The sequence below is a fragment of the Styela clava genome, chromosome 15 (assembly GCF_964204865.1).
Source record: "Styela clava chromosome 15, kaStyClav1.hap1.2, whole genome shotgun sequence".
NCBI classification, from domain to species: Eukaryota; Metazoa; Chordata; class Ascidiacea; order Stolidobranchia; family Styelidae; genus Styela; species Styela clava.
The window spans coordinates 12,388,997-12,399,448 of record NC_135264.1 but is presented as its reverse complement, the minus strand read 5'-3'; the positions used below and the strand labels follow the sequence as shown (position 1 = coordinate 12,399,448).

General features: G+C 34.1%; 1 long non-coding RNA gene across 1 annotated transcript; it reads right to left on the bottom strand.

Moving 5' to 3' along the window:
• Positions 1-7,762: 7,762 nt before the first annotated feature.
• On the bottom strand, positions 7,763-10,452 carry LOC120333947 (uncharacterized). Its single transcript, XR_013468973.1, has 3 exons — positions 10,312-10,452; positions 9,431-9,530; positions 7,763-8,972 (listed from the first exon to the last, which is right to left on the bottom strand). It is a non-coding gene; the product is annotated as an uncharacterized LOC120333947 (long non-coding RNA).

The following is a 10,452-nucleotide window of genomic DNA, read 5'->3' as shown; positions in this document are numbered from 1 at the left end:
TCCCCAAAATAATATCAGTGCTTACCTGGCGGCGTCAAATTTGAAAAAGACCGCCTGGGCTCAGACAAATTTTGACGTGGCAAGAAAAACGTGAAGGTATAATAAAGAAACAAAGAGAGAGTAGGAGAAGTGGGAGAAGGTGCTTTTCTATTGGTTATTAGAAATCACATGACCAGAAGCCAGAAAATAACGAGACAAAAGAAAAAGTACACCTAATTTGTGACAATCCGAGTTTGCAGGTAAGTTACTCGAGATCTATCCGGAAGACACTCAATAACTTGACCGCTGAGTTAGAAGGACTGCGAGTCTAGTTCCTTGTTGAGATCTGAAGCCAAATCGAAATATTCATCAATCATTGTGATTTAAAATTATTCATTTTGATATAACTACAAATATATATTCAAATTGTGCAGATTCCTTGAATGTCTAGTCTAGCATATTGTGGGCGCGTTGCTCATACAAGGTCCCGAGGCTTTAAGTGAACACAGTGAAAAAAGTACCCGAATAAATTGAATTTATATTCTACTCAAGTAAAATGCATTTTAATAAGTTCAACACAGCTTGATTCTTTATATGGTTATATTTATATTAAATATGGGAATTGCTATTTAGAACAAGCGCGAGAACAAGCTAAAGTATAGATGAACGGAGCGCCACTCGTTTACGGGACTCCTTTCTCGGTATAGAATAATAATTTACGCCGAATAAAATTAATTATTTTTACGAATATTCGAATCACTGAATATCTCAAGATGAGACAATTCGGGTCATCCACTGTGTATAACTTTTCTTTCGATTCGCCATTTTCCACGAAATGTTATCTTTTGATGTCTTTTATGTACCAATGTAAAATGACCACTTCAGTACCAGGCTCAGATTACTGAAAATTATTGAAAATAAAAGTCAACTTCTGCTGATCATATGTAAGGACGTAGAATATCATTCATAAGTATTTTTTCATCACACAATAACTCTGTGAAACTCGAAAATCGTCCCCCAAGATTACATCCTGACACAACACTGACGTCTTATAGTAAGTATGACTAATAAGCAGCAAACGATATGTTTTAGGAAACGTTTGTATTGTCTATACCAGTATTTTCCACCTTTTTTGGCCCGCTCGCCCTGTTCATCATTTCAAAAATACGAGCGTTGCTGACATTGCGCATATACTAAGCCAGGGTGGTCCAAACCGAGGCCCGCGACATTATCAGTGGCCCGCGTCACATTTGCTGGAGGATGATCAAAAATTGCTTTTGGTGTTGTTTCGTTATACAAATAATCAGAAAAACCGACGTAGAATTGAATTGACTAGCTGAGACAATCAGTAAACAGACACAAGTGATGTTATGTTAGTAGAGTAGGTATAGCTATATAACTCGATTATTATAAGAGGAAAGATACTTGTTTGTGGAAAACATAAGTAAGCAGACAGACATGTTCCAGCAACGAATCAATTCCCGTCTTCATTCATAGTATTGGACACTTGGTGGCCGTAGAAGTATGGGGAAATATTTAATTTTGTTTTTGTTCGTTGTACAAAAGAGTGAACCCCCAAGAATCGTTCTTTTTTGTCGGTATGAGGACGCTGAGCGGTGAGCGCGCTAGTGCCTTACTGCACGTCTGCATATTTCCCAGCATATAATATTTTGTCAGATACTTCAATGACGGTCAGTAACGGTAACGGCAGTTAGCAAACGTGTTAGCTGTATTATCATTCTAGTGGTTTGTCGTTGATTATCTAAAATTTTAGGCAATTAAATATCGTTAGCAAAACATCGAAAAGTTGATGCCGAGTGCCAAAGTTTTAATGATGTACTTTTCCACAATACACTTCATTCAATAAAGACACATGATTAGTTAGTCTATCGCTGTAAGCGAGGAATTCGACATTGAACGTCATTATAAGACAGGATTCGGTGTACAATGGCCCAACTAGAAAAGGAAAAATGAATGAACTTTGCTTAGATAAGCAGTGTAGTATATTGTAATAGCGAAACACCGAATCGGAAAAAAAAAAAAATTACGAAGCAGGAAAACCAGGTAAAGCGGTTATTTATAAAACGTTTCTAGAATTATGCTCACATAAAATGACACTACCGTCGCCTTTGTCAATATTTTAATGGAAATGCAACAATAGAAATTTACAGACGAGATATTTTTTACTGGAAAGAAACGACAACTCTGCGGAGTTTTTACTAACTCCAAATGAATGATGCGATAGAAATACGAATACAAGCAGAAAGATGTCAACTATGGATTTCACAAAAATTCAAATCTCTAAGATTACATAAGAATGGAAGGGTTCCTTTACAAACGGATTTTAATTCTGTATTCAATTCAAATCCCAAAGTCCGTTATGACAATATTGTTCACAGAAAGATGAAAGGATTAATTTACAAACGATGAAAAATACTATACTAAAAATATTGATCAGCAAAAACAGTGATATTGTAGGCTAGTTTCACAAAAATACGTATTTTGTAGATTCAAAAGTCATACTCATTGCTTCAGACAATTTGATACCGAGCGAAGGAGAGTAGGCCATTGATGCTAAGTAATGAAATGATTGCTACCTTAATACATGCTTGTCATAACTGCTCACTAACATACAGACGGAAGAGGCATTGTGCGTCATAAACAAGATATTTCCTTGAACCGCTTTCACAGTGCGCTTCAGATATCAATGCTGGTGTGGCCTATTATAAATAGGTATCTGTATAGAAAATAATAACAAGGCCAGGAAATAATCATAAAAAGCGCTGATTGTTACCTAGTGTATCCTGTATAGCTTATGATGGATGAGTGCATATTTATCGTACGATTTTGAAAGCTTATAGTAGTTGTAAATTGAGATATATATATATAAGATCGAACAAAAAAAAAAGAATAGCACATTCAAATTCCTCGATTACTTTCTATGGAGAATCTTAGCTTTCCAATTAAAAATGTTAATAAAAATCGGTTTTAATAGTTTACGACTTGTCTAATTTCATGTTTTGTCCAAAAAACAAGTTCCAAGGAAGCAATCATGATTAAAAATAATTTGAATGACTGCACTGTCAGCCAATTTTTTTTTTTCTGCCAATAGTGAATTTACATAAATCGTATCATTAAGTACTATTATGAGAGATACTAAATGTGTATAGCATACGTCTACCATCAGTATACTTGATAACTAACTACATCAATATCTTGGGCGATAATACATCAATCATTGGCCCATTTTAGAAATTAACATAATCAAGTAACTCAATTTTCATCACTGAAAACACGTTGTTCATACCTTTCAGTTTTAATTTAGTTGAGCTTATATAATGGTTGTTATGATTGCTGAAAATAGTTCATTCGCCATAACAGTAATTCCAAAAGTTGAAAATGCAACATTTATAAAAGATGTTGAGGATTTTTCGTCACTATTAACAACGTTTAAAGTTATCAACCTCACTAACGTAGCGATTTCTATCTGGTTGTTACTGAGTACTATCGTATATGGAGTCAAGACTAATAAGTGGACGGGAAAGAAAATGGGGAGAACTGGAGACAAAAAAATGGTGCATATTTGTTCCGTTGCAATAGTCGGGATCACACTTATCAAATCAGTCATAGATCATGCACTGTTTTACCCACCAAAAGATCCGCCTAACTGGTGTGAAATCGTGATGGATACGCAAGCATTCGTTCACGGAGCATCAGGTTTTATGACGTATCTTTTCTTGTGGCTCCGCCAAAGAATCATACACGGACATCCTGCCATTGCGTCCATAGTTGGTAAAAAAGTTATTATTTTTAGTTGCTGTTCTATCGTTTGTATAACGCTCATAACCATAGCATGTACATGTGTCTTTGCAATTCCTCAAGATTACGCTTTGGGACCCTATGGTTGTATGCTCAAACCGGATGACATTCGAACCAGTGAAGGAAAAAATGTCGGCAATATCAGTTACTATTTACTCGGAGCTGGACTCGTACTATCCCAATTATCTCTACTGGGATTGTACATCTACCCAATGATGCGGACTAAAGTTGCAAAGAAATCATTTCAAGTTACAATCAGAAATCATTTGCAAATTGAGGAGGATCACAAAAGTACGGTGGTAAAACCTAACGACGTTTGCTGCCGTGATGCATCTAATATTTGCACAAAGTTTCAACTTAGGAAATGGTACCGGGAGCTCACCTACCTTGAACGAACAATTTACCGATCAGCATCAGCAGCCTGTGTTACCATAGTTGTTGATTTAATCGCCATGGTGTTTGTGGGAATAATAATTCCAAGGACGATTCCTCGTGTAATAACAGTTGTTGTATATGAAACTGGAATACTTATAAACACTTTTTGCATTTTAGCAACTTTTGTAACATTCAGAAATATACTGATTGTGCCTTGGAAAAGTTCGCAAAAAATCTGAAAGTCACTCAGCTGATAATTGGAATGAGGAAAAAAAATGCAGTAACGCTAAATATTTTTCAAATTCATGAAGTTAATTCAAGGCCACAATAATCTTGTGTTGTGCAATAGTCAAACTTTTATTTCAAACTTTTACAAAAAATAAACTTTTATCAATCTCAGCTATTAGGTAGTAGCCTACAGAGAGTTGTGCTAAATTCTGTACCTCCGGTACGAAGTAATTGTATATATAACTCGTGATTTTGGTATTAAATCTTTTTTCCTGTTTTGGACAACTGAAAGCAAGAAAGATGTAAACTGACAAAATATAAAATTATTTCGATGAGAGTAACGCGTAATTTGAAATAATCAAGAGCAATATCCGAACCCCTTTTTTACGGAATTCAGATATTTCTTTCGGCAAATAGATTTCTCAATGACCATAGTCAAATGCGTTTCCAGTCAGTAACAGCAATCGCAAACAAAATCTCGAATAACATGTTTTTTTGGGTACTTCCGAACTATGTGAACCAAGATGGCGGACAGTGGAACGTAATATGTGTACCAGGTTAGGCCATAATTTTATTCCAATTTTTCTCATTTTAGTTCTTTTACGAGTTTCGGAACAAGCCAAGTGACTCTCGTAGTATTTGTATCTGAAATTATGGCCTAACCCTAACCTGGTATACATGCTACGTTCCGGTGTCCGCCATCCTGGTTCACATACTTCGGGAGTACCGTTTTTTAACGCCGGTCATCAACTGTTATTACGCCTTGAAATTCATCTCTCTCATACTGACCTGCATATTCGTTCTACGTCCATTGATATGTATAAATATTATGTTGGATATATTACATGCTCATTTGTTTTACATATATATATTTTATTTAAGTATATTATTGATTATATTGTAATAGTCATTGATTGTTGTTTTTCATTTATTGCAGTAATTTTAAATATCAAAATTATACGCGTGTTAGTAAAATTTTTCTCTTCCCATTTTAACATTGGTTTTCATTTTGTTGAAGATGAATATTTTATGAAAATTAATGCCATATCCAAAATGAAGCAACGCTGGGGTTGCCAACTATGAAAGTTTCAATGAAGAACATAGATTACCGTCATCATTTATTTTGTAACTTGCAGGAAGGAACAATATAAAACAATGAAATAAAAAATATATACAAGCTAAAAAGATATATTAAAAAAATCTTCATATGTTTTTCATTTATTGTTTATTTAACATTGACCCAAACAAGCTCTAATTCTGCAGTTGCATAATTTTATAATTCTTAAAGTTATATTTCTACCGACTCTTCCCTGACTTTCCGAAAATTCACGACACGTGTCTTTCGAGTTAAAGTAGATATTAAAAGCTCACTTTTCATTAATTGTATGGAGCATCTGTTCCTTTCACTGCGTCATTTAGATCAGGGTTGTACAACACGAGGCACTCGTGCCAAATTTGGCACGCCATTCGCTCATACGTGGCACGTGAACGGTTTCGTGAAAAAAAAATTTTATGATATACATTAAAATATCACGTTTACTTCAAAATCAGTAGTTTTTCCGGACATCAAATTGTTTCAATAAATAGATATTCGTTATTATATATTATTGTTGAAATCTGTTTGATGTGTGTTTTACGGGAGTTCATTTACACAGGTTGTTTCCCCGAGCATCGACTTCCTTGTTTACTTCGTGACATTGGCCAATCAGCAAGATGCAAAAAGTGACGCTCAGACACTTTTCTCGCTCAGACAGATTTTAAGGCGTGGTCATAAACATTACCTCGTTTTCGCGTTTTTGAATTCTATTCGTTAGTTTTCAGTTGTGTTTCAGATATGTAAATATATATATATAAAATAATCCAATGATCACTTTGTCTTTTTAGTGGCCTCAAAACCACATCCGGGCATGAATTGATATCCTTTGTAATCTTCTAAGCCTTTAGGGTTTAGCCCCCATCCATGTCTTCTTCATATGTTCCGTTAAAATTTCACTTTTCCATTTTAATTGTAGTAATCAAAAATTAGTGTAGATATATATAGCTGTGATAGACTAGGCTAAAATTCTTTGCCGGTACTTTTAAAAAACAGATTGTTGAATGCTATGACTCAGAAAGATGGCTTGAAACGAATATCCCATTTTACAGGCGCCAACTCGCGTAACCAATCCTAAAATAAGCACCGAAAATTTTGCAATGGTAAAGTAAAGGAAGAATTTTTAGATCAGAGGTCGGGGAAAGGTCCATACCAAAGATTGTGCGTGGCACGCGACAAGATTATTTTGAAATATTTATTCCTCATTTGAGTTGTGCACCCCTGATTTAGATGACATTACACTAAAAATGCGTTCACAATAAGCTGAGGTTCCGGGAATTGAGAGCACAAATGAAACTATTTTGAAAACATTAATACACTCAAGAATAAAACATTTCAAGATAGAGTGCCATTCACTGCTTGTTGTTTTGCATTCTGTAAACAGTTTAGGGCTTTAAACCGTGCCAAAGTGCCAAATTTTTTTTTGAATGAGTGCAACTTCATCAAATAGGTCATCCATATCAACATTATGTTGTTGCCTAGCTTCAAATGCTCTAGAATTTTTGCAAATACATAAACGAAGGCGATTTTTTAAGAACGGAATATTATCAAACAGTACTATAACTATCGGGCAAAACGACGTCGGAAAGAATGAAGGACAATTAGCATCTTTTCTAAACGCTAAAGAGGACAAGGACCGAAAAGCTTAATTGAAGGATTGTCTTTTGAAATAAAGGACGGTTGGCAACCTTAAGCAACGCTGAAATACCTAATGAAGAATACCGGTACCCAAGCAGGTGAACTTCGACCCCTGTAACCAACTTCGATTCTGTAACCAGAATTCATTGACAAAACGAACCGAAATAAAATAATCGATCATTAGAGTTATCATACAAGAAAAGCAGTCTGCATTTTCTACAACAATGTCAAGCAAACGCTATGAAAATATGTTACCCTTGTGCGCAGCAATACTCCCGAATTACGAAAAATTAATCACCAATCATGAAGATTCATTGTACAAGGTTACTAAGAGAATGAATACCAGTAGCCATTCCTGCCCACGGATTTTAGAGCTTTAATATAAAATGCACTCAAGCCGGCGACATTCACACCCATGGAAAAGCCACTTTGCCCCCAACGAAATACCTTTACTAAAAAGACTAAATTGTACGGAAAAATATCAAATAAAATCAAACGCTCTTGGACATTTCGAACACTAATACCTTTTGCTGATTTTATTCTGGAAATTTGGTGGTAGAACTCCAAAAGAATGTAAGTTATTCTGAATTACGAATTCCTACCCCAGAAAGGCCATAAGATAAAACATGATTTAATATGCTTATTTAATATGGATCAAAATTGCACAGCTTGGAACTTTTCAGGTCAATTTTCACTGAACTAAATCAAAAAAGGCAATACAAATGCAAAACAAAGAACATTGTATAAGAAAAATTAATTGTTTAACACATAATAGCAAAGAGGACTTAACCGATAGTTTTAAAGATTAGATCATGGCCACAATACAAAACGATATTTGTCAGAGGTATCCAAGATGGATGGAAGATTGAAATCATAAAAAGTTGTTATACATACATTCAAATTTGTCGAAATCTCGGAAAACTGGTACTGAATTTGGGAATGCATTTGATAATAAACTGATTACTAATATTCACCATAATGATGTTATAAAATATGTTGATTTCAGCCATAACGTGTAATTTCAATACAAATGTTACATACATCACTTAACTATAAAAATGGGTGCTTTAGAATTGATTTTGATAACTGGATTTTGGCCAACTGAAACCAAAATTTCAAGATTATAATTACATTAACTCGCTAATCGACATACTTGCAATTGGTCATAATTCCTATTTGATTGTGATTTCATTCAAAGGGATAATGATAATGAAAAAAAAAATCATTTTATCAACCCAAATGTCATTACGATATTAACACAAATATTTCAATCAATGAAAACAATTGCTATTACCGTAAATCTAATAATGCTGAGCAAAATCTTTTGAACTTTAAAGGTAGGAATGGAATTTGCAAAGTTATGCAAAAGTGTATTCACACTGTTATATTCCAAAAGACGTTAAAATATGAGAACGTGAAATGGATTTTAAAGGGCTCGACATTGTGAAATGCGATCTGGCTTGAAAAAAAATACGAAATTCAAGTCCAGGTTCAGGGCTAGTTGGCTTCAACGAGATCATATTATTGATATTATGGAAAATTAAATTAAATTGTAAGATAACGTTCCCTAAAAATTAATTAACGGACCTTAGTAGCAATATTTCATACTATTATACTGAAGAAAATATGAAAATCACACAAGACTATTGTAAATGCATAGGTTTATAGTTTACATTTCATCCAATCCAGCAGAAATCTCATTATTGTATGAGCGATCGTCAATCGTCATTTTCGTCAAAGGTTCACTCCCGGTATCTTGTCTGCCAATACATTTGCTACTCTTCAAATCGCAGACAAAGCCGTGAGGACAGCAATGCAAATGGTCTGAACAACATACGGCCTGAAAAAAATAATGGAGTGTTATAAGAAATGCAATATATTTAGTGTTTTCCTCCATATCCTGATATCAAAATCTCTTTTAAATAGTAATTCTCTTATCTTTCAGGTTATCATTACTTAGTCTTGATAAAATATATTTCTTCCTGACAAATATTGCACTCAAAAAAATTCATATACCGGTAATCACGAATTTTAAACTAGCCACCATTAAGTCCATGCTTCTGAAAACAAATAACTGGCCAATTAATCCCATAACTGGCATGGGCTGGTAACCGAATGAGAGGCCTTGGTTTATCATATGATTAATCCATCTTATCGCCTTTCCTCTCCCCCAGGATAAATATGTAAACCCTATCCTATCTTGATTACAAATATCACATATCCAAAAATAAATAAAATTTTACAATATAGATTCCAAATTCCACCAGTACTTAGAAATACCAGTTATTAAATACTTACAGATGGATGTCCGCAACAACCATACTTTCCATCAGGAAGTTGACAACAAGTACTGAAGTTCGGACATTAAGAATCATCAGGACACATTACACAATTGCCCCTAAACAGAAAATTAAAATTTCATTTGATAACAGAAGATAAAAAAGTCAAAACAATAATTATTGAGGGTCTTAAGACAAAGGGCCGAAGAAAAAAACTGAAAAAAAAATATTAAATAAAAAAGAAAAATTTATGTTTTTTTTCGAACAGCTTTCACAAGTTTTGTCCCTTTAATTTATTATTAATATTGTCGTTGAGAGAATACTACTAGAATACAGCAAAAAAGGAAAATCTCTTAATTTGGGCGTTCCATCTCTGATGACCAAATTAGGTTGACATAGCATGCTCATCTGAGGTGTAAAGTATCTACATAACGCTATGAACCAGTGAAAAATAAACTTTTTCCTTCGTCAGCAAGAATAACCTCGACTTATTATCGGTGGTTAAATCTGACACATGTCCAAAATCTGCGAATATTATAAATCAAATGGTCTAAACATCTTTGCACAGTCATATCTTCTCCGGTTCTTTGATTCAACACAAATATCCTCCTCAATATCAATCTAGTGCTATATTATGTCTTAACTGAAATTGCTAATTTGATGAATACTTATTTTATCGTTGTGTCTATATCGCCCCAGCAGTTCCCGTAAGTAAACAATTCCAGCTTGTTTACATTCAATCAGTTTGCATAAACATAATCTGAAATATATTATATAGATAGAATGCAATATACAGGCTGAATAAAAGCTAACATATATATAAGCTAAATTCAAAAAGCAGTAATTAGTATGTTTGGAAGCTATCCAAAGCGTAAAATTGAATACATTCAAGTTTCTTACTTGAACATTTCCCGGTCCTCTATCGCCTCCATTTGTTTACGCCGTCGTCTTCGATTCAATAATCACACACCCAAAATCATTTAGTATTATTCTATGGCCTAACTGAAGGAATAACATTATCTCTAATAATAATCATTGCAG